General features: G+C 43.2%; 1 long non-coding RNA gene across 1 annotated transcript in view; it reads left to right on the forward strand.

Moving 5' to 3' along the window:
- The first annotated feature begins 935 nt into the window (after positions 1-935).
- LOC148055896 (uncharacterized) overlaps positions 936-25,929 on the forward strand; it is a 72,973-nt gene continuing 47,979 nt past the window's right edge. The window contains exons 1-3 of the long non-coding RNA XR_015704757.1: positions 936-1,100; positions 14,730-14,906; positions 17,416-17,644. This is a non-coding gene — a long non-coding RNA (uncharacterized LOC148055896). The remainder of the gene's footprint in view (positions 1,101-14,729; positions 14,907-17,415; positions 17,645-25,929) is intronic.

The raw sequence follows: 25,929 nt of genomic DNA on the forward strand, positions 1-25,929 counted from the left end.
TTAGGCTCTCTCGCAGCCTTAACTCACACGACTGGCCTGTATTTTTGGAAACACTTCCAAGGCTTTTCCTTTGTGAATTGGTGCAAATGGCTTGTTGGAGCCAGGCGTGCCTAAATTCTCACTGACTTTTCCTTAATCTCTTTGACTCGAGCAGGGCCTCAGACAGGCGCGAGGAGATCAAGGGGGTCCCTGGGGAGCGCTCAGCCGGCAGGGTACCGTCCAGCAGAACCGGCTTGGCGCTTCCAGCTCCCGGCCGCACACATAATTGTGTACTTTCCTAAATGGGAGAAGAAACAAAGCGATGTATGTCAATAAGCTAAAGGGAATTATCTCATGTACAAGGAACAGCAAGCTCTGTGTTTTCCCTTGTTTGCTCTGGGATTTTCGCTCTTTGTACTAAATTCGGCATGCCAGAGATTGAGCGCAGCACCCCTGCCCAAGGGCCATGTTCAGACATGTCGGGTCCTCGGGGTGGGAGTAGCATGGCAAGGGAGATTTGATGAAAAATCAGCTGCAAGGGGAAGCAGCAGAGCTCAAGCACCTATTTTTCTTGGACTTTGCACCTATGTGTAATCTAACTGCAGCCGAAGTGCCCTTGCGGCTGCCAGCTCTTCTTGCCGGGGCATTGAGACGTGGTGTGGAAATGGTCCCTGTCACCTCCGGCTTCTCTCCAGGCCCTGCCTGAGCCCCCCCACAATGAAAACACAGAAAGTCTGAAACCTTTTCATCACACAGCTATTGATTTTTGCAGAGTTACTAATATCAGTGTAGGTGGGATGAGGTATGTGCTGATGTGCCTCACCAGCCTGGAAAAGATCATGCAATTCAAATGTCGATGTAAGAGCCCGATTGCCCACTCTGTTGTGCGGTGGGAGTTATACAAGTGTCCTCAGTGGGCGTGAAATGCTAGATCTTTATTTGGACAGCCAAAAAGCCTGAGGTCTGGTGTTGACTTTACTTCAGTCCTTGCTTTAACAAAATCTCTTCCCTCTTCGTTATGGGATTACCTGTAATGGGGCTGGGGCGAGATCTCTAGGTTTTGTGGCATTAGTCGCTGCTCTTTCCAGCCCAGTGGGATTTTGCAGTTTTGAAGCCAGGAGGTGAGTGGCTTTCTAACTAAATACTCCAAGATTTCTGTTTGTTTTATTTTGCTCAGAGGAAGGTTCAAAGATAGAAGGCTGATTAAGAATGATGATGTGCTCCCACTCCATTTCTGACTGTCTTTTAGCCAGACCTTCAAAGAGAGTTTTATTTGTTTGTGTTATGAACTGAATTTCTTGAGATCTGTGCTTACAGGAGGCCATGATTTTACCTGGGAATTATTAATTGGGAGACGCTTACTACCTTCTGCTGCTCAAAAACAACTAGAACATGTCTGTGAAATGTGAAAGAAAAATGAAAACAATTTCCTATTTGCTCTCTTTGAAGTTAAGGGGGAAAAACCCTCAGAGTATAGCTGAATTACCACATAAAGCAACTTTTTTTTTTTTTTTATTATGTAAAGATCAAAGTAGAGGGAGAAAAGTATTGCGAGGAGCTTACTTTGATGAGTTTGGTTAAAAATCAAAACTTGGTTTGATGGGGGAGATACAGACACAAAACACTATGTGCCATGGATTTGCTGAATATGTTAAAAAAGTGCTGAGCAGTATTAAATTAATGCAAAACTGAAGATTACACAAGGGTAAACACTGCAGCTAATGTTTGACTAGAACTGAACTGAGGGCTGAGTGCCTCCACTTAATTTGCAGACCATGCCCACGGCAACCCCCAGGAGGCTGGGAGTGGAGGAGACAGACATTTTATAGTGAGGAGCCACATTATTATTTTTAAATTTAGGAAAAAAAAAAATCTGGCTAAAGTTACTGCTTCTAAGCATTGGAGAGATGGAACTGAGAGAAAGCAAGAAAGAACAGTGAGTGGCTTTTGGAGCTGAAAGAGAAAGATCTGCTAAGCTAATACCCAGTAGGTGCGAACGTCTCTAGTAAATACTAGATCATAAATAGAACTGAGAAAATCAGAATCGTTCAAAAAGCATGCTGCAGATAGCTATTCAGCCTGAAAGGGACTTGCATACAGTGCTCAAGCAATGTGCATGAAAAGTGTGCTTTCCGTGACTGTTCATTTGCATGCCATCCAGCAACAAAACTGTTGTGGCGAGTGAACATGATGGCATAGGGAAAGCAGTGAAATATAAAGTGGCTTTCAAGTTCAAACGAATATTTGAAAATTATTTCTTCCACTCCACCCAGCTTGGATCATGACACATTTTCCTTCCTTAGCAAGATGGGCCTGGTGGACTGATCCTCCCTTCTGGAAGGAAGAGCACAAAAGACTATGCTTGCTTTGCAATTAAGAGTTTTGTATAAGATCTTCCACTTATGAAGAGCACGTTTGAGCCCCTGACAATCTGTTGCAATTCCTATTTGTGTGAGTGGTTTGAGAAGTGAAAGGAAAGAGAGGATGGCAGCACTGGGCTGGGACTGTAGCTGGTTTAAACTTATTCCTCAGATAACTTTTTTTTGGTCATTAAAGCCCTGAGTGCCTTTTAAGCATGATATGCTATGTCTTCAGTAGCACAGCAGTGGATATCTTTAGATTGGGTTTTCATCATATACTTTAATTTTCTAGGCCGGGGGATGACCATAATTGCTGAACAATTCAATGTAATGGAATGGGCTAATTCAGCGCTTTTTACTGCATTTTTCCACATAATATCTAAAATCTTTTTTTCCACCGTAACCCATGTTTATGAAAGCAAGTACTTAACCCGCACATTTCCTGGGCTTGAATCATTTCCTTAATAAGGCATAAAATTTTGCAAAATCACTCCCCTTACATTAACACATCATTATAAGGAGATATCAGTGTTTAGCACGTCAGAGGCATACGCTAGTCTGTGCAATGTACAGCTACACCACTTAGCTTCAGAGCCATGTACCATGGCTATTGAATAATAATTCTATAAAAGCAAGAGCTTTCCTTTCCTTTTCTTTCTTTCTTTATTTTTTTAATTCAATGTTTTCTTCCTAGCTGTTATAGGCTGTTCTCTTGCACAGGATGAAGTATGTCAAACATGCTAGCTTTACTTTTAGTTTTGGCTTTGAGTCTGATAAGTAGAAACAAAGCAGCAAGCAATGGCTATGATTTGAAACTGCTATAACCGCAGTTCATAAAATAATATTAAAAGATGACAAAAGCCATAAAAATCTCTGTCTTCCCTTTTGTTGCTGTGTTCTGTCAGACAGGAATCTCCTTTTCCAGGGAGACACTGGAAAGGCTGATATATTACTTCAAAAATAAAAAAAATATATATACAAACCAGAATTTCTCCTGTCATGGGGCTGTGAGCTCCTTGTACCACTGCAGGATGCTTGAACATCCAGAGCCCAGTGACCTGGACGCACAGGTAGAGTAACTCCTGGGAGCAATTCCTCTGACATAAAAAAATGTGCTTGCTTGCATTATCTTAAGCATGTGCTCAGGACCTGGCCTTCATGCAGATTTCTCATTGCTGTGTGACCTTTGGTTTGGAATAAGACTTCTTACCAGAACAGTTTTGTTGCAACAGCCTTTTGCATAGAGGGGGTCACCAATCTAAAAGCTCTGTACCTTCTTATGAGTTGAACGTCTCTCTGTGTCTATTGAAAGAGTGGAGTGATCAAGCCTCTGCAGAGCTGGCTCCAGGGATGTGAGCCTGAGCCTTGCTCTGGCTTTGCGCACTTCTGAGCTCTATTAACTCAAACTACTGTACACACAAAGGTGCTTCCTAGAAGAAGGTCTCACAACTCTTGAAAAGTAGTAGTCAAACAAGTTGAATCTTGCTTCATTTCTGATTGGAGGCAGAGCTCAGGTCTGCCTGTGTTTCAGGCACTTGGACCATCTATCCTCAGAGCCAACTCTTGCTCATGAGAAGGCCACTCAGCAGCTTGTTCCCAGACAAACCATAGCAGGCTCAGATTTACATTAATAAAAATCTGTATGATCTCATCATTTTATAAGCTATCACAAATCAGACTCTTTGCTGGTTTCCCGGAACCTTCTCCCATTTTGTGACTCTGCAGTCTGGGTTTTGACCATTCAAGAAACATCAGGATGAGCACACCAAAAGAAAAAAGAATAACAGGTTTAATAAAGACCTGAGTGATATAAGGTTAATGAAAAGTAAACACATGAGGGCTAGCCACAACCAGAAATAGCGCTGGTAGCCTGCTGGGTCAGTTCTTTATAGTGTGTTTAAGGTTAGGATGAGCGGCTAGCAGCATATTACTACAGTGAGGCTATTTGTGTGGGACTGGGCTTAGTTCTCTTGGAAATGTGAAATCATAATTATTGGGTTCCTTTCAGTTTGAAGCAATCCAGAAACGATGCATCTTCTGAGTGTGTGGGAGGAGAATTTCCTTCTTTTCTTTCTCTCTTGCTCTCTCTCTCTCACGCGTCCTTTTCTACTTCTTGATCGTAATGTGTGACAGTAAATAGTACGGGGAGAATTATTCATACTGAATAATTTTATTGATATATTTCACCCTGGAAACTCTTCAAGCACATTGTGATTTCTCTTGAAAGCGTTTGAAAAATGCCACTAACAGTAAGTCACGTGGTATGGTTTCCCTTCCCCTAGTTGGATGACTGACTCTGTGATGACGGCTCTGATGGGAGTGCTCAGACAGGTCAGGAATGTGGAGCATGTCCGGGTCTCGCGAATTTTTCATGAGTCACGGGATTTCCACCAGATCAGAGCCTGTTCCTTTGGTTAAAAAAAAAAGAAACTTCATCTCTGTCATGAATTTCAGTCCAGACCAGGAAAAATCCTACTCCCCCTCCCTCTGGCTGCCCATTTTATTATCCTGTGTTCTGGGTGAAGAGCAGCCCATGAGAGCCCAAGTTGGCCAAGTTCCTCCATATTTCACAAGAAGTTGTGTAAGGGACACTTAGTTCCTACAGATTTTCTGCAGGCATGATAGAGAAGAGAAGCCCTACTGAAGGGTTTAGGGAGAGCAGGCTGAACAGAAACCCAGCTCCCCACTGAACACCAGTGAAGCCACTGGAGAGGAGATGTTGCATATGCTCCAACTAAGTGAAAATCTTCAAAGCTCAAGCTTTAATCCTGTCCAGATAATCCAGGACTGGACAACAAGGAACTGTGTGGGTGTTGTAGGTGAAAAATGGCTTAAACTGTGAATGCTAACAGGCAGCAGATAATTGTGTGTGTATGTATGTATGTGGGTGCATGCCCCAAAATGAGCTTTTGAACTCCAAGCAGAAGCCTGCTACTCACAAGCTGTAACTGGTACAGGCTATTTGTCAAACAAAAGTAGCTTGTCCTGAATTCTCCAGTTAATAAAGAGATGTGGGGCAGAGACACTTATTAGGAGACTGATCATGTATTGTGCTTTTGCACAGAAACTATTTAGACAGTGAAATCTGGGGCTTGGTGTCCTGGAAAACAGAGTTGCCCCAAAAGAAGGGCTCCCATAAAGAAGAAGTGGTAATGGAAAAGAGAAAGGGGGTCAGGGAGAGGAAGGTGACAATCCTGGCAGGAGGAAACCCCCTGGTAATGGGGACAGTTCCTGGAGATCGGGGAGATACGGAATCATTGCCACCAGTCCTGCTCAGTCACAGGATTGTGGCCAGCCCAAGTGAGAGCAGCATGAAGGTTGTGGGTCAGAAATCCTATGTACAGTCCCACCACGTGTGCTGTTTTCCATGTGCTTTCCTTGGCCAGCCAGGGGTGTGCAGAGCTTGGTGACTGTGCTCTCCCTTTTACCCCATCGACCTCCTTCTACCCCTGGGGTTACCCTAAAAAGGGCAACTTGTTCTTGCAAACTGAATTGCAGTATAGTGATGCAACAAAATAGTGTTTGCAATATAGTTATTATTCCAGGCTGGCACTTTTTAGGCAGTGTGTAAACATGCAACTTGCATGTCCCTGCTTTGAGGACTCTTATTGAGGAAAGCAGACAAATGACAGAAAAACACAGAAAGGAGAAATGACAGTCTCCAGGTTCATCAAAGGTCAGCAGCATGACAGGTCTAATTCCTCCTGACACTGACCTACTGCCTTCTCACATTTTTGTGCTGGTAAACAACAATCCAACAGCAAATGCCTCGTGGCCCTCATGCACCTTTAGCATCAAATTTCTAACTGAAAGCACTACTATTTTGATATGGTTCTCTGGACCTTACCCAGGGCCCTATTTCCAGATAATTTTTCTATCATGTTCAACCACACATGGTTACATCTGGGTGGAGAAATGCTCTGAAAAGGTCATTTGTAATTTGGAGAGAATTCTTTCAAATGAAAAGACTTGGAAAAGGTGCTGAATGATCTAGGGAGTAAAAAAATCCCAGTGAAGGCCTGGAAAACTAGGGAAAATGTTGATCATCATGGTGTGACTGAACTGTAAAGGGACAAAAAATTACAGTAAATAAGCTAATAGCAACACACACTTTCTTTATGTGTTTCTTTCTTTGCTTTGTGTCTTTCTTGCTTGCTTTCTTGCCTGCCAACCTCCCTTCCCTTCCCTTCCCTTCCCTTCCCTTCCCTTCCCTTCCCTTCCCTTCCCTTCCCTTCCCTTCCCTTCCCTTCCCTTCCCTTCCCTTCCCTTCCCTTCCCTTCCCTTCCCTTCCCTTCCCTTCCCTTCCCTTCCCTTCCCTTCCCTTCCCTTCCCTTCCCTTCCCTTCCCTTCCCTTCCCTTCCCTTCCCTTCCCTTCCCTTCCCTTCCCTTCCCTTCCCTTCCCTTCCCTTCCCTTCCCTTCCCTTCCCTTCCCTTCCCTTCCCTTCCCTTCCCTTCCCTTCCCCTCCTAGTTGTTGGTGCTCTCAGCAAATCACCAAGGGGTCCTAACAGCACAGAGTTTACAGGCAACCTGTCCCTACCCTGCTCCCAGGGTGGGTGCCCTCTTTAACAGAGAAGCAAAAGACAGAGAAGCAAAAGCCAAGAGAGAGGGAGAAAAAGAGAAAGAGAGAGGGTATGAGAGAGGGCAGGAAAGAGAAGGAGATTTTTTTTAAAAACGAGCAGCTTAAAATGAAGACTCACAAAGAGTCTTTTACTTAGGCGTCTTGAGCTTGGCATAACACAGAAGGTTACCAGTAAGGCACCGGCAGAAGCATACAGGCAGGTTAATGTCCCTAAAATAAAGTATGAGCCAGTAATAACAGGGTCTTACAAATAGCAACCTACAGCTGGTCAGAAAGTCTGCACAGTAACACACCATTAGATTTAGCAATCACTGTATGTACAGAAACATGTCCCCACTTCCCAACAAGCACTGGGGATGCACAGAAAAGGCTTTCGCTCCAGATGATAACCCAGTGTTGGGGTGAGGCAGTGCCCAGGTGCAGAGGAGGGGTCTGAGCCCCAGGAGCTGAGGATGCTCTGCTTCATTGGTACAGCACCAAAGCAGGTATTTGCATGAAGAAGTCAATGAGAAAAAAAACAAAAGGGTGACTGTTAGGGTGACATCACAGAGCTCTGTCTATATGGCAAAGCAATGAGCAGGACAAAGACTGTTCTTTCTTGCTTGGTTTTCATATCTATTGGGAGCTCTGCAGGCGTAAGTGAATTTTTCCAGGTATTTTTTTGACAGTGAAATTCCTCTTTATGGCAAAACTAGAGATATTGCACGAAGAGAAAAGAGATGGAGTCTTTTATGCCTTAAAAATAGAAAAGAAGCCGTAACTTACTTTTTGAAGTAGTTCACATTGTATTTTTCTTAATAAATTCTTTCTTTTATCAGTTTTAAATACTAGTTCTTCACCCTGACATGTGTTCTTTTGCCTCCTAACACACTGTGTATACCAGACTATTTCTTCAAGAAATGTAGTCTGAAAATAATCAACAATTTTAGGGGCAATGGCAGCTATTTCCCTGCTCCTCCATGCCATTTTATTATGGTGAAAGCACAAAGGAAGACACCTGGATATGAAATATTGTGCCTGAAAAAGTCCATACAGATGGAGAAATTTAAAAGTGACAGGAACGGAACAGTAACCTATTCACATGTATAACAGCATCCATCCAGCAAATGGCACGCTGTGCAGTCACTGGGAACCCAAGGGCCAATCTCCTGGGCTCTCTGCCTAGCTCTGCTTTTTCACAGTCTCATGAAGGCACTACCAGTTTTTGGGGAGGCAAAAACCTGGTGCAGGGAATTAAGAGTAACTCAAGTAAGGGACTTACACCCTGCGGAGGTCAGCATTGCTGTTAACTGAATATTTACATACCTGTCAGAGTGGGATCTGGCTGAATGGGGCTGCTCAGGAGCAAAGGCAGATGGTAAAACAGGATTGCCCAAGAGCAGGGGTTTTCACTGAGGATTGGCCAAGATCAAAGGAAAATGGCACCGCTGAGCTGACTAGGCCATGGCAAGTTATACCTGTGTAGGAGCAAATCCCTATGTGGTCTGTCCATCTGTAGCTTCTTGCAGGATGAGGGATGTAATTTTTTTTGAGAGACTTGATGATTCAGCAAAATAAAATTAGTCTCTTTGTCTTGGCATGAATACGCTTTTCAGGATGTTCCTCTGCCCAAGACTGAAATCGCTTTCATAAAGAGGTGAAATTCGAAAGATCCTCCACAAACAAACAGTCAGGCATCAAAAATGGAGAAGACATCTGTCCCTACACAACTATGTGGCTGATATGGGGAATCAAGAAAGTCTCAGCAATAGACCTAATTTACAATATACACAGTGAACATGCAAGGGACACAAGAAAAATAATAGAAGGCAGCCATTTATCGTCTGCAACCCAAGGGCTTTTTCTAAAGAATGTGATAACTTCATAAGAGTAGGAAATCCCCGACTAATACTGGGGGTAGACATATGTATTTGCTATGATTTAGATAAAAAAGAAGGAACAGCTACAACCCAGTCTCAGAAGGACCTGCATCCCAAGACATTATAACATAGGCTTGCTTTACGCACAGCTCTGGACAAAACAGACCCCTTGAGTAGGGAGAGAGGTGACTGGAGAGAGGAGGTTTGGCTTCGTTTGTCCCAGGGAAGGACCTTCTCCTCCTGGCACCTCCCAGCTGCTCCCATGCTTGTGTGAATGGAGAAGGCACTGGGTTGAGTGGTTGCAATCAGAATGTGGTGCTGCATCTTTATTTGACATGAATGTTAATCACCAAACAATCACAGCTCCTCACCCCAAATCGCCTGATAATCTACTGCCTCTCTTCGGCCTGTTCCCACCGCGGCTGCTTTTAAACCCTTGTAATGCCATTGATTTCAGTGGAGTTAATCTGAAAGGTACACACATGGGAGATAGATAAGAATAATTTCACTCCCATGCTGAATGACATGGCCTGCACTTCATAGTTGGCAAACGCTTATGTTTAGTGGCACCACCGCACACTTGGGATAGTAGATGTTGAAATTACATTAATCTGAATTGAATATTCCAAGCAAAACTACTGCCAAAACACACACTGGTTTTGGTAGTGGTGATGGAGGGAAGCCAGCGCTCCTCCTTCCACACCCCACAAAGAGTTCATGAAGAGTCTTCAGAAAGTTACTGAATGCATAAAGCGGGGGAATATCATTGTCACCTGACAGTAATGATCACATTTCATGGTAAATAATTACCAGCTCCCAATTACAAATGTGAGCTTCCTAAACTGCCGTAATTCATGGCAACATGCTTGCTGCCTCCAGCCATAAATCACAATTTTTTCTAGGGTGTGGGTGAAAGAGCCATCTGTGCTGATTTGCAGCGAAGCCTCCAAAAAGCCCAATTTATCAATATTATGTTCATCTTTCTGCCCACCTCCGTTGGCCTGAGCTTGTCTGAACAAGTGTCCTGTTCCTCCCTCCCAGTGCAGGGCACCAGGATAGACCCTCCAACACGCACATCCGACCCTACTGCACCCATTCCTGTTGTCTGCCTACAGCGCTGGAAGAGCTATTTAACCCACGCATACTGTTGACCACCCATTTTAACAAGTCACTGATATGCCTTGCTTGGTTTTCTGCAGCATGGTGTTTATTATGAGACTAGCAGACATTCATTTTTTGCCTGGAGGTACACCCAACAACAAGGCGCCTCGGTAAGCTTGCAGAGCAGTGATACTCCTACCTTAGTATTCACATCTCTGCCATGGTCCAAATGACTCATATACAGTGCTACAGCTGTTTCAGCGTTCTTGTTTTTTTTTAAGCTAGCTCTATTGGTGACTAAAGCTTATGTAAGTAATCTAAACCCTCAGTATTTGCAATATAAAAGCACCACAAGAAACCCCTCTCAGACCTTAAGCTTCTGTAGGATTTAATTTGGGGGAATTTTATTTGAAAATGCAATATCCTTCTCCCCCTCCCCCTCTTTCTTTCCTATGAGGAATTAAAAGAACAGATCTTGGATGGAAATGCACTATTTATAAAAATGAGCTTACCTCATTTGTGTAAGAAAGGAAAGACTGTCAACCTTGATTAGAAAGCAATAATTCTTAAAAGGAGTCAAGTAAGGTTTAATATTATTGTTTTCTCTAGGCCTGAAATGATAGAAGTTTTCAAAAATTTTAAATAAAAAATGAAAAATGAATACGCGACTCAGGAAATTAGTGCATCTTAGAACTACTGCCAGGGCTGTTAAAAAAAAAAATTCCAAAATAGCTCGCCCTGTTTTAGGGTTGGAAACCTTACAAAATGCTTAGAGGAAGCACTATCAAACTATGCTCAGTTCTGAGTTTTACTACAACTATGGCCAACTACAACTCTACAACTGTAGACTTACACTGACGTACCACAGTACTGAATCAGGTCCTAAGTATCATTCCTTTATCAGGTTATTTCATTCACCTTTTTAGCTCATGCTCCTTGTCAGAACAGGGGGATATGGTCCACGCAAAATTGGTTTTAAAATTATTTAGTTAAACGGGTGCAAGACATGGTCACTCAGACCAATTTAAATCTGCTCTGTACCATTTTAATTTAAGTAATTTCCTGATCAGATTAAGCTAAATCAATACAAACCAACTTTAAATAGATTCCAGTGTTTGCACTGGCTTAACTAATTTGATTTTAAAACACACCTTTAATTAAACCAGTGCAATTCTGAGTGTGGAAAAGGCTTTGCAAGGCAGAACTGCTTGTCCGTGATAATTGGCTAATATTTTACTACCCTGTTGTGCTAATTGTGACCTGTAAAATACAGTGAAAGAGCAATGCTATGCCTAAGAAGCGTGACAGTAGGTGAGACTTCAAATAAATGCTATGTCTTCGCCATGGCTTGGGGCAGTCCAGATGTGGGAAGATAGTTGTGGCCTGTCAAAAGACAATTAACATATTTACAAGGAAGACGTGTTTCATTTATGAAACGGGCCACTCCCTAGAGAATCAATAGCAGTTGGAGAAAGCAGTTGTACCTGTGGCTTGGGGGTTCTTTCGGCCTTCTTTTTATTTTGTTTCCATCTTTTTGACTTGGCTATTCTGAACATTTCTCACAATGTTGTTAACAAGGAAGAATTTTTTTTTCATGGAAAGAGTGACCATTTTTTTTGCAACGTGGAGAAACATTATAGGAAAGCTTTACTCAAAGCGAGTACGTGAAACTTGCAGTTTATCCCAAGGTTAGAATTGTGACCATTCTTTGGGTTGTTGGGGTGGGGTTTTTTTGCTCTCTCCATCAACATTGTTGTGTATACTCTGCTAGCCACATAAATTCTGTGCTTGACTCAAACTCAGAAATTTGTGCAGTATTTTTGGTTAGCAGCCCAAAAGTATTGGAAACATACATAAACTCCTCTAAATAATTGATGTTCCGAATAACAAATGAGCCAGGAAGCCTATGCGTTGTTACTGCCATTTTGCTAGCAGGGAACTGAAATGCAGGGAAACACAAAACTGAGATCCATCCCACCTCTCCTATGCATCTTGCACATCACCAAGAGGCCACGCACATCTGCCTGCAACATCTGCCTGTGCTGCTGGGAGAGGTGGGTGGGAATCAAGAGGGGCAGAGAGGGATCCACTCAGGATCACTTTGGTTCCTCCATCATTCTGCTGATTCTGCAGGGACGCTGAGCTCCTCTTAGGCTGATCATATCTTCTTAAGCAAGGTGTCTTCTTCCTCCATTAAGTATTGAGAAAGCCAGCAGGAAACTTTACGTGCCTCCACGTACGAAGGATGCAGATTGCGCAGTTTTATTTTGTTCATTTTTGTATGATGTTTGATTAGGTCAAAGCAAGATGGATGTTATGAGACTAAACAGGTGTTAAAAAAAAAAAAAACATCTTCTGCATAGTATGAAATTTAAAAGGTTTTGTTAATGTGTCTTAGAAGTCTGTAAAAAAAAAAAAAAGAGTCTGGCAGGCTGGCAGCAGTGTGCAAATTTACGAATGGTGCTGACTGTGCAGCAAGAAATGATGTGCTTTCTGTCTTACCTCAAAATGTCCCAGTGCTGTATAAATGGGGGAGGACGAGATCCCTCTGCTTTGGAGGAGAGGATGGTAATCAGAGCTGTTATCCCTGTGCTCTTCCTATCCTCTTGGGAAAGCTGGAGCAGAAAAAATGCTGCCTTAAACACTTTCTGGGGAGTAAAGTGTAAAGGCTGCATAGAAACCTTACAAACACTGTGGGGAGATGAAGCAGCTATGGAGGACCTTGATTGACAAGTGTCATCTAAATGGTGTAGGCATAGCCTATGTGGTCTCCTGCACGTCTCTCCCAGGTCTGAAGGGTGAGGACAGGATGGCAGATGCAGTTCTCCATCCCAGAACAGGTCAATGAGCCCAGATCGAGCTTGGTGCTCCTTGGGCTGGTTGACTAGTAGCTAACAGGTATTGCTGCATGGTGCAGATACACACCTCACCCTCTTCCTGAAAAAAGTCAATAAGCGCTGCATTGTTCCACTTGTTGCTTGGTTTCACCATGGAAAATGCACCTAGAAGTGTCTTCATTTACATACAACACGGATGCAAAGCAGACTTTCTTTTAGATTTGACATGACACAGTTTGATGTCCATAGGCCAATGTCACCCAGGAAGTGCTACATGGTAGCCTGCAGCTGTTCTCCCATTTTAATTACTGAGATGAGCCCGTGGAGCCCAAACCCCACAATGCAGTGCCCTATCATGACTAAGGGGTATTTCCTCTCATCAAGATGAAACAGAGCATATTGGAACCTGAAGCCTGGAGGGCTCCCAGGTGCATAATGTAGCTGTGCTAGTTAATTAATTCAAATTGGTTGGGACCCTGACAAGCTGCCAGTGTGCCTAACAAGCAGAGGTTGAACATGCCCTTGCTTAGGATACTTTTGTAGAGCATACAAGAAGTTCAGAGTGTGCAGCCAGGCACATTATAACAACTTGCATCCCACCTTGTAATTTCTGGTTTTAAAACCTATCTGGATGAGTCAGAAGCAGCACACAGAGAATTCAAATGCTAGTGCAAAGAAAGCGCATATCCAGGACCCTTCCTTTTACTGCGGGATTAAAGCCTGCAGTCGCCCATATTGGGCTGTTATGCTTTGTGCTGTGATGGTGCCAACATTTCCAAATGACAGTTGGGGCTGAATACTGTAAGCACATTAGGGACCCTGTGAGACCCAAGCCCTTCTGATGCTGAACAGCTCAACTGGTAAGGTGTAGAAGGATGGGGTGAGAAACAGAGGCACGGAGAGATGGAATGACTTCTGCAAGATCATGCCAGTAGCAGAGACAAAATTAGATGAAAATTAAGTCTGGTGTAAGAGGCTATTCATTCACCACTTGAGAAACAGATGTGAAACACCCTTTGATGGGGCTCAGACCTGCTCACGTACACGTATAATGAAGGCAGGCTAGAATTTCAGTCTTCAGCCAGAAATACCTCAGCAAACCAGCCATGCTGAGACTCCCGCTCTTCCTGTCATAGGGTTTATGATATCATTCCTATCCAAAATTGCACAGAAGACTGAAAGTTGGGCCAAAGTTTGTCCTTGTTAGTGATGCAGAAAAAGTCTGGGCAGAGCAGATGCGGAAGAAGAATCGCAGGGACCAGTCTGAGGATAGGTAAACATAGCTGTACGGAGGCAAGTGCACACACTCTTACTTTGCTAATTGTAGGTGATCTCATAGGGAAAGATCATTCCTCAAAAGACTTGATCCTAGCCACCACTGGAGTCTGTGCAGAGGTTCCTATAGATGCCAATGGAGCTGGATCAGGCCTTTAGAGAGAGTTGGTGATATTCTGGTGAAGAAAAAAATATGTGTCCAGTGCCCATAGAAAGCTGCAAAGATAATAGTGCAGGGCTCTACAGGACCGTGAGTTCACACTCACAGAGACATTCAGCTCCACACCAGCAACACACCCACATTATTCTTGCAAACTCCTGAATGGAAACTTTCCAAAAACAATACCACTAAACACATATCTGTCCTTCTCTTTGCGATAGGCAGTGGTGTAGTTAAGGGTAGACTTGGTTAGACAGAGTATAATCACTTCTTATTTTTGGAGGCAGAAGTTTGCCTGCTTTTTGGCAGCTCTAAGTGTGGGTACGCCAGAAAAAAAAAAAAAAACAACAGCCTTGTTTACCTTACATAGCTTCCAACCCTTTCACTTACTGAAACTGCCCCTGAGATGATATCCTTTATGTACACCACAGTATACATGATGGTGCTGTGATAGAAGCCTTATATCCCAATTGCTCGATAAATCAGACATTGTTTTTGCAAAATTGTCTGGCGTGCTAATTAAACAAAACAAAAGAAAACCAGAACTTTGCCTACAGACTCCTTTTCTCCCCTTGCAGGACCTATTCTTGCCAGTACCAAGGGTGGTTGGCTCTCTCAGCTGGCTCCTGTCTGACTTGTCCCCCGCTGAAGATCATGAAACTTCATCGCTCTTTGGAAGAGTTCATCTTCATGGCTTGGGTTTCCAGAATTTGCAGCCACATTGACGTAGATGTACAAGTGACAAAAGCAGTGTGGTAAGTCTTATCTGGCAGCCGGCTTGCTGAAGGGGACCAAAATGGAACAGACAATTTGCTGTATCTGCATCAGACGACTGTCCGACAGTCAGGGTTTTCAAAAAGAGCTGCCCAAAGTAAGAGATTTTCGGCATGTGCAGAGGTACATGAAAAGCACTCTTTTTCCTAAAGAAGCATCCAAAAGTACAGTTAAGAGAGTAGTCAGCAATAGCAATTTCTAAACTAATCTCCTAAAATATGGAAATATTAATTCCTGGGCCTTACATGCCCAATTTACGGAGCTAGTCAGGAGATTAAGATAATAATTTATTTACATTTTGCTTTGGACTGCATTAAAATGGTAAAGCCTGATCTTACATCTGATGCAGTGAATGGGCAACTTTCCACTGTCATTCATAGGCTTTGGATCAAGCCACCAACTATCATTTGGCCTGTTTTACTCAAAAGCCAAAAATTGTCAGAGTCGATATGATTTTGTTTTGCTCTGTCCTGTTGCACATAGCCAGTATGGTTGCAAACGTAAGGGCAGAAAATATTTTTCCAATAAACAACTCTTTTTCAGTGATTTTTTATAAAACATGTCTTTAAGATAACTTGTTTTCACTGAAATTTGAATCACCTTTATTGTGACGACATGCCACTAGTGAGAGGTGCCTTACTTTTATGTTCCATGACCTTGCATGTTTTAGTTAACTTTAATGTTTCAGGAACATGGATTCTGCTCCTTAAAAGTCTCCATTGTTTATTAAGCAAAAGAAGGGCACAGAAAATAGCTAGATGTATTGTTTGGAGGTTTACTTTTGCAAAGTTGCACAGTTTTTGCAAAGTTTGGCAGGAGAGCTTCAAAGTTTGTTAAGGAGTTTGTGTCAAGAATCTAAGGACCCATTGCAATCCATTGCATTTCAACTGTGTCAAGAATCTGAGGACCCATCACCTTGGGACCCATCCCTCTGGGTGAAGAAAACTGGAGGAGACAAAGGTCCAACGCCCTATTTGAATCATACTTATAATTTCTCAAAGTTCAGGAATGTTCTGATCAAAGACTGGCTTTGTTTCTTAATAGATAAAGGAGGCCAGATTCAAAATTTGCCTGTCAACCCAGGTCCAAACTTCTCTGAAGTTTATTTTGGGGCTGAATAGTTCTGCTCCTTAAATATCTGGGAAGCTCAGTGGAGAATTCAAACTACAAGAGTTATATGATGACATAATGTGTTTATCTTTTGCTATTTCTCCATGTTTATTTAAAAAGCACCCATCAGGATGACTCCACACACTTGGGTAATTATTTTAAATATACGCACAGCTATGCATAAAAATCCAAGTTATCTTAATTCGCTCTACTGCAACAGTTCCTATGCCAAAGCAAGAGGCTCCCTCAACTTGCCATCTTGATTTGCTCACCCTGTCATCTCCAATAAAAACTGAGAAAATAGAAACATCTTGCCAGGATGCCCTCAAGTCAGGGAATTTGAGGTTTTTAATATAAAGAGGGTGGAGGCTGCTCCAGAATGGAACACCCTGCAGGGGAAAATACATGCTATCAGTGCCACCTTCCTAAACAAAGGATCTCTTTGCCCAGGATTGCACCTGTGGCAATATCATGTGTGGGAGGAAGATCTCTTGAATAGCCACAAGCAAAGCATACTGGCTAAACCCATCTATTCCTCTTTGACACTTTATATTCTGACTTATGTTCCAGTGGTTGTAAAACGTTAGCCTTTTGGAGCTCTTCCACACTGGAAAATTGCATCATGATAAAACACAACCCCGAGGAATCTTGGTAACTAAGACAATGCTAAACATGCCGCTAAACATTGAACACAGACAGGGACTGTTGTTTTTAACATCACATCAGCTGGTTGTGGTTAAGCCCATGGGCTGACCAGCTGCCACAATGCTAAACATCATGGTGTCTGCCTGTGCTGAATATTTAAGTGTGTTAGCAGCCCTAACTCTCAAGGGTCTTTTTTTCTTGCATGATCTGGTTTTCTAGCATAGGCAAACATGCTGATATATGTGACTGTTGCGAGGTACCAGATTGGAACAGTTTACATGGTACTCTGATTTATGTCAAGGACTTCACTCTCTTAGTTGAGCTCCTGACTAGAGAAATTGCAAACACCATGTTAGTTCATGCCTTGCCTTTGTTCCTGCACAAAGTGTCTCTGACCCCAGCACAGCTGGATTGTTATTGCACTGGACTGATGGTGAAAATAGCAGACACATGGCACCCTGACAAACCTTGTTTTTTTACGGAGGTCTTATCCTAGCACAGGAGAAAGGGGAGACAAATGCTTGAACGGTATTTATGTACCAACAAGATGGTGAGGAAAGAAATGACAAGCATCTGCTTTCCTTCACATGCGTGGGCATGATGTATTGGAAGTACTCTCAGCTCTATAATATAAAAGGATAACACAAAGTTAACTCTACTTATGGATCAGTTCCAGAACTATTTCAGCCCCAAGAAATATGTGACATTTGGATGTCTTTTTTTATTTATTACCAGATATCGGACTCCTGCAGAAACAATCGATCGGTATGTGAATGGTCTAAAAATTAAGGCCAAGTTTGTGACTTTGTGCAGCTTGACACATGACAAACTCCCCACAAGACTACTGGGATGACCAGATATTTGGCTTTTGAAAGGGAAAATAAAAGCATACAACAAGTGAAATCAGTGCTTTCCCTGAAAATGAGGACAAAAAACTCCAACAAATGACACACATCGCTTAAAGGTAGGAAATGGAAACCTAGGTAAGCATTATTAAAATAGCATATGGCCTGAGAGATGGTCAGCTCTTATTTCAGCTTTTCCATAGTCAGAAGGGCTATTTAGGGTCTTTCTCCTCACTTTAGCTGCTGATTTACCAGTCACTGAAATTACAGCTTCACCTGCACTACTTAAAATTTCAAAGTTGTTGGAACTTAATATTTTGAGGTTTCTTTACACATGCCAAATTTTACTGAAATTAATCAGTGGCTTCTGTTATGAGACAGAAATGATGAAGATAATGAACAAAATGTTAACTTCAGAAGATACAAAGGATGAGCTGGAGGCTCTGAAGAGCACTGAAAAGAGAGAATGGGCATATCTGAGCTGTTCATGCAAGCATGGGGGCTCCTCGAGGAGGAAAGAGAGTATGCACAGGCTGTGGAAGAGGAGGGTGAGCTCTGCTGCTAAGTGGGCTGAGATGGGAGTACAGAGGACTGTAACAAAACTAAACCCTATGTGGCATCCTTCTCCTAACTCCATTTTCACTTATAAAACCCTAAACCTGGACACAGGTCCTTCTAAGTGAAATAACATCCATGCTGGGGATCCGGTTTTGTACATAACCATCACAGTTTAAACAACAGCTTATATCAAGTGAACCTTCCTTCAACTTCATGGTGTTTCCAATATTGTTGGTATACAGTTGGGCTGAAGAGCTCTTCTTCCTGGTGGTTCCTCAAACGTTTCCCACTCAGGGCAGACCCCGAGGAGGGTAGGCATCTTCCCCACATTGGGCTGGCAGCTGGGCTTTTACCTAGGCTGCCACCTGACCTCAAAGCAACTGCTTGGGAGGCAACTACTGTCACATAGTTGGAGGTAGAATCCAAACCTCTCAGAAGCCTGACCAACGTGTGACAATACAACTATAGCGCAGTTTCAGATGAAGTGGGTATCAAACTGAAGATAGGGCTGTTGGCTATGGGGACAATGAAGAAGGTCCAGTCTGTAGAAATTCTGCACAGAGGAAAGGCTGGGAGAATGAAGAGGGCACAGGGAGGGAAACAGGTCTGTTCTTGCCAGGTAGTACCAGGGAGTGGCAAGATGTCAGTGAGGCAATATCAGAGTTGTGAACCTGAGCCAAGGGGAATTGATTTGGGGAAGATAAGATTTAGGAGTCATCAGCATAAAGATGATAAAAGGTATTGGGAGACAATGGGGTGTCCCACAAGGAAAATGCATTAGCGAGAGAGGGAAGGGCAAATGAACATTGACAGACAGGCTACTGGGTATGCCAGCTGGGATAGGAAGTAGTTGGAAGAAGGAAGATTATAGAAACCTCTGAGAAGCTGGAACAGCTTGAAGAGGAAGGAAGGAAAGAAAACAGGAAAGAGAGGAAGGCCATATTCATAAGCAGAGTAGTTGAAACGTGTGGATCCATGGATGGTCTTCAACAGAATTTGACTCCAGCTGAGAGTTTCCAGTGACAGGGAGTGAGCTGCAGAAGTAACAGGCGCAATGCTCAGGTCAGGTTGCATGCTACAGAAAAGGATCTGAATATTCTGACTTTGGGATGATTCAGAGATTAATGAGTGTGTGGAGCACTGGTAAACTCTGAAGGTGGGATATAATAAGCCAAAGGGATATTTCATTCTCAGTGCATACCCACAGCTTTCATTATGCTAAAGAAACACTGTAGGTACTCGTAAGGTTTCAGAAAACCTCTCCTTCATGACCTTAGCAACATGTAAATCTATTGCCCAGGCCCAAGGACACTCCTCACTGAAAGGGAAGCAAGACTGCTGATGGATATTTGTTGTCAATGCCAATTTGCCTCCTCCTGGTAAGGATTCTAAACTTCATGGCCAAAAAAATCCTCATTTGACCTAAATTCTATTGCCATGTCCAAACCAAGGGCTTCCTAGCTCTCACTGGACCCCAAAAGTGCTTTGGTCAAAAGGTACACAGGGACTAAACTGGAGTTTAGGGGAGATTAATTTGGTCCAAAGGGATCATGGTGTGAATTTCCCCTTAACACCAGCCATCAGTAGATCTAGTTCTGTATCCCTGGTCTGCCAGTGCTCTGAAGGAGAAGGACATAGGTGTTCCCCAAGAAGAAGTGGCAACAACAACCAGCCTGCTTTCCTGATTTCAGAGTATGTGGTAGGTAGCTTTTTTGGCTCAGCAAGTAAATCCTTCAACAGTTCTGCTTGCTTTCTCTGCTGTCCCACTAGACAGGATGACTTTGGGGCTAGACAAGAAGGGTTTTCACAATGCTGTGCCTTTGTAAGCAGAAAATCCTGAGTGTTTAGGGCGCATTTCTTGCAGAGCCCAGGTGACACAGCCTCTTTATACACAACAGTTTTTCCCTTTCCAAAATCAGAATACAACTGTGAGTGTAAAGGATCATAAGGACTACAGCAATACAGTATTCATGCTTTTATTTGTATGTCTAAACCCAAGGCTTTCTTTTTATATGCAGGCTCATTTTTAATTTGACCCCTGGTATTAAAAAACTCATATGGCTTGGCCCTTCTTTGTTGGATGAAAACTGGGACTCGAGTAGGTTTTAAAAGAGTTTTCATTTGGTAACTCTGCTGTAAAACTAAAGCAAGCTATCACTCATGACAAATTTTTATAAGTTTTTTTTTTCCCCACAATGGAATGGATTCAGGTAAATATTTATCTAATTAGAGGACCAATACCCAAACATTTAGGCAGTTATCTTCCAGGGATATGAAACCCAGTTGGAAATACTCAGTTTTTTGAATTTTCTGTGACTATTCCAAATTTATGACTAGTGAGCACCTAATTAGATTATTCCCTCTCTTCAGGAGTCGATGAACATCCCCAGTTATCAAGATATACATGGTCTGACTCACCAGAGAGAGATCGCCAAATTTCTGAGCTGCATACCAAAATATACAAACAGCCAAGAGCTATCAGTCGTCCCATCTGTTAGAGGGCTGCGGGAAGGGAAGAGCCAGGAGGAGGAGCTTCACAGAGGTCCCACCACCACGCTGCTCACTGGCCCGGGGCTGAGCATGTGGTGGGCACCTGGGGTTACCAGTGGCACTGGCCAGAGCTATCCTCCTTTCCCACCTTTTCTCCCAGCTGGAGAAGTAAATTCCCCAGCAGCCTTGGTGCCCTACCAGGCCCAGCCACTGGTTGCTTGACATAACCTCAGGGGAAGAGCTGCACTTGAACTCTTTGCAGTCACGTATAGCTTAAAAGCAACAAGATGCCCCTTCATCCCCTAATGTGAACTATCATTAATAGCTCAGGGTATTTAATATGACAGGTTATGGTACATGACATCTTTATGCAGCCAGTCTACATTGGATTACTCAGCTCAAGAGTAAAGGCAAAAATACAGAATAATGTAGATTTGGCTCTAAGAACATAAATTTCGAGTGTAACAGAGGGGCGAGAAGAAGCCAGTGGCAATTCTGACTGTAGAGCAGCAGTCCTCAAGCAGGCTTTCCTCTGATCAACACAGACACTATGGTGCAGTGCCAACTGGGCTGAACTGCTTCAAGATCCAGAGAGGCTGGTGTAGCATCTTGCTGGGCACCTCCACAACCACAGGGCTCTTCATGTGATCTGCATGACCACCTTACTGTAACTAGGTACAAACTGCTCGGGATGCCTTGTGATTGCTATTAGAGTCCTTGCTTGCTATTAAAAGGTCAGTTTTCCGTTTTGCAGGCAACTATACAATAGAGCCAGCAGTCTGAGAAGCTGCATTCATGTCACATAGATGTACAAATTCAGCCCTCACCTTGACAAAGTGCAGTTTGTTGTGCTGGTGATGGAAGTCACAAGCAGCAAAAATCTGCAGTGCTACATCTAAACACTTCTTTTCCAGATGTGCGCACAAAGCAAGTTCCCACTGTTCATCTTGATAGGTGGTTTCTGTCTGAAATGCTACATTTGTGCATGAATCTGTAATAATGCACAGTTGCTATGGCCTTTCTAACAGTTGCCAGGTCTGCTGAAGAACAGTGAGAAGATTACATTTTCCTCTGAATTCAGTAGAGGTCTCCAAACAGTACTTGTGTGACTATAAGGAGAGTTAAGCCCAGGAAGCCTGTAATTATCAGCTAAATAAATAATTATTTAATTAATACAAATGCTGGGCTAGATCCCAGTCTGACTTGGCAGTTTTACTCTGTTTTGGGGAGGTATAAAACAGCGCCAAAGCCCCCAGATCTAGGCTTTAGGGATTCTTCTTTTTTAAGAAAGTCCAGGTGTCATGCAGAGAGGAGGACCTAGCCCTACAGGTTAGTAAAATTCTCCAGAAACAAATAAGAACTGACCCAACTGTAACTTTTTTTCCCCTTTAGTTTCTCAAATGTTAGGCTCTGTTCCTCACCCCAATCTCCCATAATTTTTTTTCATCTTTACATACCTCTAAATTTCCTGCCTTTTGGCTGGGACCAGGCGTGCAAGAGCCAAATACTGTTATAGCTGGTTTTGTGTTGGTTCCAGCCCAATTGGAAGCAGGAAATACTAAAATTCTCCTGGGTAATCGTCTTCTCTGGAGACTTACAGTCCAATTTTGCAGATTCATGAGTGTTACGTGCTTTAGGCAAAGTTCAGAGATGCAACCGAAGCCAATTGTTACAAATATGTAGACATGAGACACACAGGGAAGACAGTGAGCTTTGTATGCCTGTAACATCCCTTGCTATCCAGGCGCTTGCTTGCACCAAACTACTGCAGAGTCTGTTTAGAGCTGAGTCCTAAATCATACTGTTTCTGCTCACCTCTAAAACTTGGTCTGCACTATTTATTGTCTGAGGGTTCAGGTTCAGGGTGAAGCCACCAGAAGAGCTGGTTCAGGACCGAAAAGCAGGGACAAGAATAAAGCAAGCAAACTGCATCATCCTCACTTCGGTTCTCGTCTTTGCTCCTGGAGCTTTTCCTCTTTTGTGACGTTGGTGATGCTGTGTTGCATTATACCTCCTTGCCAGTAATGCTGTGTGACAGAATTGCCCAGCACAGCACAAATGGCTGCAGACACCGTTGTTACTGTACACAGTGGCAGTGTTGAGAATTCAGGATTCAGTCACTGTATGAAGGGTTGACTGGGCAGAAATCTCCAACTGCCCTGCACTCAAGCAGCATTTGCACTAGCTGTGGTGGGGACAGGACATACAAGCACTGCTGGAGCGCTTCCGGACCTGTTCTGCCAGCTTCTCTCTTCTGGGGCCTGACAGCAAGTTTAAACTGGTTTGTTCTGGGAAGAGCATTCAGAGATGACAGTCCTGCAAATACAGTGCCTCTCCACGGTGAACTTCATCTCAGATCTGCTGATGGCAAGCATGTTTAGAGCAGCTACGATGCAATGGCACTACTATGTAACGGAAATTTCTACTGGCAGTGAAAAAAATAAAATCCTTTTGAGAAAGGAGGAAAAAAAAGACTGAGAATAAACTGGGGAGCTGTTGGAGGAATGGAAAGGGATGAGTGCTGAGTTCTCCTCCTATCAATGTGATTTTTATCGCTAGTGCACAAATAATCCCACATGATGCCCCTGTCCTCACTGTGTGCTCAGCAAACAGCATGGACATACAGAGATTTATGGACATCAGCCACTGTCAGAGAACCAGGGAAATTTGCTTCATGAGGCCTGTTTCTGGGGAAAAAAACCTGAGCATGTGTTTCTTTGCCTGCTCTGGAACTGATCAGAAGGTACTCGTTTAATAAGACTATTATTTTGTATTGTTTGCATGACATTAGCACAACATTAGTGCCCATTGAAACTGGAGACCCATTTTAAGTGGCACCGTACCCAAGCACAGTAAGAGACAGTAGTCGCTATGCTTATCAGCTGAACAGACAAGATGTGGTATGTTCCCTTTCCAAATGGGGAATTGATACACATAAGCGATGAAGTAATCTACCCCACAGATATTCAATACACAAACACAAGCATGACAGCCAGCTGCAATACTGAACCATGGTAAGAGGTTTAACAACACAGAAAACAATAGACATTGTATACTGTAGGCTTATAAAATAGGACTGGATAAAAAAAGGTTCTTTTCTCCCCTGAGAAATGACAGATTTTTGTAAACACAATTTGGCTGAAAACTGGAATATGTGCTGATTGGTATATCTTTTGTTTGGTAGCCTTAATTTATTTTAAGGCAAAATGCAAAAGCAGACATCTCTTATGGAGAATTTGTCTTTGACCAAAAAAAGAAGAACAATTTTCAATGAAAATTTGCTTCGATGAAAAATTTGCAGCCAGCTCTGATGAAAAGGGTCGTATGGTAGGTGCTTCCTTTCTGTTTGCTCTTGCATCCAGCTCTGCAATTCTGCAGTGTGTTGGCCTTTGCTTGAATACCACCTTCTGCTCCTAATATACTGCTGCCAGCTCCAGCAGCTCGAGCATAAATCTTCCTAAATTTGAGTGTTGGGATGTTGTAGGGGAGGAGGAGGAGGAGATGGAGAAGGGAGCCAGGGACAAGGGGGAATTCAAATCCCAGTTTTAGAAGACAGGTGTCCAGCTTTGGTTAACAAATTAAAAAGGAAATGAAGTTTTAGCTGTTGTGGTCATGGAGAAAAGCTAGAAAATGTGAAGCTCACAGTCTCAAAAAACACTCAGCCATGAACAAAGATTCCTGATTTTCTGCTTTGTTTGTAATGCTGGGGGTTGAGGGCCCTAAATGGGCCAGGTGCACCACAGCTTGCCATGGGCATTTGGGGCAGGAGCTTCTGCCAGCATCTCTGTCCTTGTGCCTGCCCCATGGTGGCCCAGGGTGCTGCCACCAGCCGGCTGCCCCTGCTCGCGCGTGGCCTCTGCACAACTCCAAAACCTGGGTCCCACACACCAGCCCTGGGGAGGAGGAGGAAGGAGCAGCTGGTTCATCCTGCTGCTGAAGGTGACTTGAAGCCCCTCAGTGACTTCTGCCAGATTGGCTGCAGAGGTGGAAAGCCCATAAGAAGAATTAAGAAGGACCTTGCAAGGACCACGTATGGGCTTTTGTCTGGAGCAGCTCCGTTGCAGTAATGCTGGTTGCAAGTAACATGCCCAGCAATTGCATCTTCACCTCTCTTTGGACTGTTAGGGATACTTATATCCATATGGCATAAGGCTACTTCTATCCAAATACTGCATGCTGGTTTTGCGAACCCTAAATGCCATCTTCCTCTTTCAGCATGCGCGATCTTTGCAAATTTTCTTTCTGGCTGGATCTCCCTTCTGTTTGAAAAGCAGAGTTCATTTTCTCCCTGTGAAACTTCCTCTACAGTAATAACAGAAGAAAGATTGATTTTCCTTATCTCAGGTTAGTAATTTCCCTATTCTGAACCATGAACTTGAAGGACATTGGTCTCCTACTGGGAGCTCCGGGAGGCTTTTGGTGCAGGACCAATCTCCATGAGTCTAAACAATATGTTAAATAATCTCAACAACTTTCAGCATGTCCATTGCAACATGGGTGCTAAGGAGGAGTTTGGTGCATTTTTAAGTTCCCTGGGCTGCCTGAGAGGTGCAGGGGGAAGAAAGAGGCAGACTTCAGCTGCTGAAGCAATAACTCTGGGGACAGCTGGCAGGAACAGAAGCAGAACAGAAGTAAGAGGGCAGAGGGGTGTTGTGAAGTTAAGTGGAACTGAATAAGCAGGGATTATTTATTGCAGGAAAACAAGAGCTTGTTCAGAGAGTCCAAGCAAGGCACTTCCCAGCAAAGCTGTTGGGAAAGGCTGAGAAATGTTGCACTGGAAACGTGCACCTCTGAGGACCAGACCCACCAGTCAGGAAGGCTGTTATGAACCTTGGGAGTGCAGGGGAACATGCCTTTCCTTAAATTTCATTACAGAGGTAGTAGAAGTAGTGTGGAGTTGTGTCTAGCATCTATATTTATCCTGGTCTGAAATAATGCTTCTGTGAACAAACTCATGTGCCAACATATTTAAAATGGTGGAAGATTGTCATGGTTTAAGCTTTCTCATACCAGTGGTTTGTCCCCTAGTCCTAGGTACATGACACTAGACCCCACCTACAATGCTGCTGAAAAATTTTTCCTCTGTCGAAAAACGGTGTCATTTAATTCTCAGGAACTACTCAGCTACTATCATATGTATCAAGATATGTAGACCAAATGCTCTTTATCAAAATAATTTTACAAATTCTAGCATGTTAGAAGGATATTTAAATCAAAGCTAATAGCAGATGTTCTCTGACATAAACACCATAAAAAAATATGTTCAGATACTTTTCTCTTCTTTGCCTGTTACTTCGTGTGAGAAGTATACCACGGAGTAATGAAAAGGTTATGCCAAGTGTTTAAGAGAAAATTC

This window comes from Nipponia nippon, unplaced genomic scaffold (genome assembly GCF_047370975.1).
Source record: "Nipponia nippon isolate SJK-2023a ecotype South Korea unplaced genomic scaffold, ASM4737097v1 scaffold_2, whole genome shotgun sequence".
Lineage (NCBI taxonomy): Eukaryota > Metazoa > Chordata > Aves > Pelecaniformes > Threskiornithidae > Nipponia > Nipponia nippon.